Source organism: Nuphar pumila, chromosome 12 (assembly GCF_984573655.1).
Source record: "Nuphar pumila chromosome 12, dmNupPumi1.hap1.1, whole genome shotgun sequence".
Classification (NCBI taxonomy): domain Eukaryota; kingdom Viridiplantae; phylum Streptophyta; class Magnoliopsida; order Nymphaeales; family Nymphaeaceae; genus Nuphar; species Nuphar pumila.
Genome location: NC_143260.1, coordinates 101,990,924 through 101,996,482, shown reverse-complemented (window position 1 = coordinate 101,996,482; position 5,559 = coordinate 101,990,924).

Genomic DNA, 5,559 nt, shown 5'->3' with positions numbered 1-5,559 from the left:
TTGTTGACAAAATAACTCATCTATATATCTTTTCTTGTTAAAATAATAAACGGAGTGATTTTAGTAACTGATTGGCAAGCCAATGGCCAAGGCCAACCATGTCTTTGAGAGCAATGAAATCTTTTGACCACTTTATGTAAAAAGCTGATAATTGGGTTGTTTTCTGTAATTTACTCAATTTTTAATGGCCAAGGAATGAAAAGAGCTAGCATGTGTATTTCTAGCTGCATTTCAATTGTATGACTGGTCAGATCCAATCTCGTTAGTGCTATCACAAGATCTTGGGGTTGGACTTTTCTCGGCTATGGAATTTTTGCAATAAAGTTTGCACTTGCGAGAAAATTTTGCGAAATTTTTTGTACATCTAGAATAGAAAGAAAATAGAAATATATATAGATATATTAAAAGATGAAAATATTTGAAAATACATTAAAGTTACATAACACTTGGTAAATCACAATATATTGAAGATAATGCTATAAATTTATCTTTATGAGATGACTTCTTAAGCAAAGGGCGACTAGAATATGAGAACTAAAGTGTGAACCGAGATGTTCATGAGTTCTTTTATTTTTTTTCTTAAATCTGACTATAATGATGTGATCTACATGCTCGGTGGTAACATTTTTTTTAAAAGTATTTTTGAAAGATATTTTTAATGAAAATGTCAGTATAAACTGTGCACCAAATTATAAATACCGGTTCACGCTAGTGGTAAAGTTCGAGTCGAACACAAGAAACAAAATAAAAAAAATTTTGTACTCCAAACAAAAGAACACCTTTTTTGCTACGAATAAAATAAAAAACTGTAAACAACTGCATAAAAAACTATTAAAATGGTTCGAGCATAAATAAAAATTATACAACCTGAAATAAAATAAATTCGGCCTAAGGCCCTATTATAAAGAAAATAAAAACAATCTTCTACTGCTCGAGCTCGCCTAGTTTCAACTCTTAGCTTGAAATATCTTTACTTTACCTAAAATAACCTTTACACTTCCCACTAAGGATCATCCTGCTAGTCAACACCCGTAAAAACTAAGAACGGGAACCAACCGAACTATACAAATACCTTGTTAGTTAACTCAAATCAAACTAAAAGAAGCTTAAAAAGTAAGTAAGTAAGTAAGTAACAAATTAATGATCTAATTCAATTAAAAAGCAAGTAACAATAAATAAATGCAATAAACAATCTAAGTTAAACTACTTTAAACTAAAACTAAAACTAAAAACAATTGAAACTATGCTACTAAATATGCTTGAAAAATGACTTAATTAAACTAAATTCAAACAAATCAAATCCTTTGTTGTTCTAATGAAAAACACAGTATAACCTATTCTAATTATCTTAATTAAACAAAAATGCAAAAGTAAATACTAAACTATACTTAGAACTAAGAAGAATTATTAAACTATCTTACTCGATTAACAATAAAACCTTAAACTAATTAATTCCTAAAACAATGAAATAACTTGTTGAAAATTAATTTAACCTATTGATGAACAGAAATAAAAAAACTTAAATTACTTCTAACTACTTACTTACAAAAAAAAATTAATTTAAATTCCAAAAATCATTCCAACCAAAACCGGAATCGGAAGTCGAATTTCTACAAAACCAGAAAAACTGGCTTTGGTAAAATGGCCTTAAAATCTCAACCCATGGTCGGATTGAACTGAATTTTAAAGGGTATACTCTAGACACATACAACTAACACATACTAAAATTTCAGCCTTAAACTCCTTCTGAATCAGCCAAAATAATCTATTTATTAGACTAAAAAATTCAGGCCTGACACAGAAAATTCGGCAAGTGAAGAAAAGAGTTTTCCAGCCAACATAAAAATTTTAAAACATAAAAAAATTAATTTAAACAACCCTAAACAATCCTAATACAAAAAAATCACAGAAAGTAGATCTAGATATGCAAGAAAAATAAAACAAAAATCTGATCTATATGCAAAAAATCTTAAAAAAAACTAAAGAAGAGGTAGAAGAAGAAACTTACCGACGGTTAGTTTCCTGATGGATCGGGGAGGCTAGAGAGATCTCGCCTTGCTACGTGCAGCTCTCCACGCCCCTTTCAAGGTTGTTCTATGTGTGAGGAAAGAGATACATGGATATACAAGGAAGAAGGATGACGCCACGAGGAAAAATGAAGAAGAAGAAGAAAAACGGTGGAAGAAGACAACTCCGGTGGAAAATCTTAAAGAGGAAGAGAAAGAAGAAGAGGATGGGTTTTCCTAGGCAAAAGATGCCAGCCTCTAACCCGAATTCTCCTATTTATACTACAAATTAGTCCTAATTTATTAAAACACTATATTAAAAAAATAATTTTTGAAATACCACATAAAACTAAAACTATTTCTAAAAACAAAGTTGGCACCACCTAAGAGGGATTTTTAAACTTTTTGCACTAAGGATGACCAGATCTTGGGTTGGATAGGCTATGGATCCGATCCAAAATCCATTATTAGAGGTTTGGGTCGGATCTGGACTTGGATCTTCTTGAGATTCACTCTAAATACCTTAAAATGGCTCTATCAAATCTGTTTTTACCTGATTTGAATGAAATTCGAACCACCACTCCCTCACACCTTGAAACAACACAAACTTGGGTTTTAAAACACTTTTTAATATATAAATGCATGATTAAAAATGATATGATTTCATGCATATCACTTGGTTTTAAAGAGATCAACTCTTGAATCATTTCATTGAGATGCATAAGTAGGGCTTTTTAAGACTTGAAAACTGATGGCATAGATTTTTGTAAATATTCAAAATTCGCATATTTTTAATGAAAAACATTATCCAATAGTCGATTCCTAGCAAATGGACCATGCTGAACTGCTTGGTCAAATTTGCAAGAAAAACATCAGAAATATCTATTTTATATTCTAATTTTCATATTTCCCGTTTTCATATTCTAGTGACCCCTTAGGTAAATCTACATTTGTTTCAAATGGAGTTGGACTTAAGTTTAATTTTGGATTAGAACCTTACAAACTTTAGATATGCCAAAACATGTTCAGAAAAAGTGGATTGATCATTAGTACAAATTTGTTAGAAACATGACAAGAGTCCAATAATTTTGAGGTTTATGTTTGGTTTAGTATTAGTAAAATTTGATGTTTTACTTGAAGTATGATCACAATCATTCACACAAGTTATGTGGGGCTAATGCCGTTCATGCAAGGTGTGTTTGATTTCCTCAAAATCTGAGATCCGAACGCCAGATATCTGGCAAGGAAAACATTCCTAATTCTCGGTTTTGGGTCGGGCCAGAGATCAGTGTATTTTAGATCCTAGGATTTTAGATCACCTTGGATGTGAGATCCGCACCAATCAAACACCCATTTATTTAGTTCTGCAACTCTTAATTCTGTTTTGGTTGGCAAAGGTCGTGATAAAGCATATTTTATATGTAAACCACTGGCTATCTTAGTGCCCCCAAGTTTTTGTGTAGTTCTTTTAATCGGTCTGTATTCCCCAGGCCACCATAAGAGCAAAGTCTTCCATTTTCTGTTGCCTTTCAGAACTCTTATGCGCACTAAGAATGCATATGGTGTCATTTTTTGTCCTAACTTGAACTGCCACATCTGGATGTCCTACTTTGTTTATTATTGTCATCATAAATTTTGGTCTTAACTATGCTCTCTCTCTCTCTCTCCAAAAAAAAAATCTCTCTCTCTCTCTCTATATATATATATATAGAGAGAGAGAGAGAGAGTAGTAGTGCATATGTGCATGATCACTTTCAAACATAACCAGAATGAACTAGCATTGAGCGTGCAGTGTGATGGATGCTCAACATCATTATTTTCGCATAATACCTTTAGCGGCGACAAAAAGTGTTATTTCATGGTGACTTTTTGTCACTGCTAAAGGTGTTATTTGACGCAAACTCAGCATGAGTTCATTCTGGTCATGTTCTAAAGTGATCACAAACCTACACATTTTTGTATATATATAGAGTAAGTGGTATCTACTAAATCACTACCTACTAAACCCAAACTAAATAATGCTTAGATCCAATGGCTAGCATCTCGCCTTGAACCTTGAAAAAAAATGAAAACCCTATTCTTTCGGTTTCCCTCTCTCTCACTCTCCTTCTCCCACCCTCTCTCTAGAAAAAAATCATCTCCCTCTCCTCGCTACTCCCTCTCTCCCTCTTCCAATCATCTCTCCCTCTCCTTCTCGTTGCTCCCCGGTCGTCGCCCCCAACGATTTATCATCGCCTTTGCTGTGAAGTCCAACTCCACATAAATGATTTACCATTGTCGATCGTCACCTCGAACCTTCGACCATTGCCTCTCTTGTGAAGCCTAACCTCATAGACATGAGCTGCCCTAACCTTTCTCATCTCCCTCCTTTCTCTCTCTTTGGCCCTCTCCCTCCGGCGACTTCCGCTTCCTCTCTCCTCGTCACTGCTCACTTTGATGACCCCCAACCCCTTCCTCTTCACTGCTCACTCCGAGGCCAACGACTTCCTTTTCCTCTCTCTCTTAGTTGCTCACTCTGGTGAACTCCAACCCCCTCTCTTTTTGCTGCTCACACCGATGACCCCCCGACCCCTCCCTCTTCGCTACTCACTTCGGAGCCGAAAAAACCCATTCTAAGGTGAGTGTTTCTCAATCCTTTTTCTTTCTTTGTTTTTCCTTTGATGATATGTTTGTTGGTTCTTTAGATTTCAGATTGGTGCCTCTTCATATTCGTTTGCTTCCTTTTTCATTTTTTTATTTTTGTCTCTACTCCTCTTTTATAAGAATCTAAGACGGGATATGTATCAAGGGCTTTAAGTTTTTCGAATCCAGCCAAAATGAATCCATCATTGTCCCTCATGGGAATAAGGTTCATCCTTGAAGAGTCCTACACAAACACGCACAGGGAAAGGTCAGATTGGATTGAGATATGCCTCTTCGGGGGCATATCCTTATCTTGGATGGGTCAAACAACATAGTGGAATCAAGTCTGGGTATGTGAGACTGGATTCAAATTCAAGACTCAATGTGATTCAAACATGAACTCCGGCAAAAGTTTATTGATACTTAATTTTTTTTTTTGAAAAGTATTTTTTCTAAATCTAGTTTGTGTTCTAAATGTTTTTCTCAAACTAACGAACTTTTTTGCAATTCTTTTTATAAAATAAAGTTTTTTTTTTTGTTTTTGGTTTTTCACATAGTTTTGCTATGGGTGCAAGAAGCATTGTAAAAGCATTAAGCGATAAGTGAACGTATAAGAAAATGTGTGTGTGAAGCATGAAGTGTTTGGGAACCATGAGAGGAAGCCATCCAGGATCTACAAAGGAAGCAATCACCAAGTAACAAGAAAAAATAGGGGTGAACATCAGGCTGGGCTGAACCGACCTGACCTAGGGTCCGTCTTGACCCAGAGCCATGACCACTAAAAGCTCAGCACAAGTTCCTTTAGGGCTCAGGACCACCCTCGGTGAGGTTGTGCTGGCCCTTTAGGCGAGACTAGTCAGCCCAGCCTGCATTAGACCCATTGTATTTCACTTTGGGCAGGACCCAAATCGGCCCTTTACTAGTCAAACTG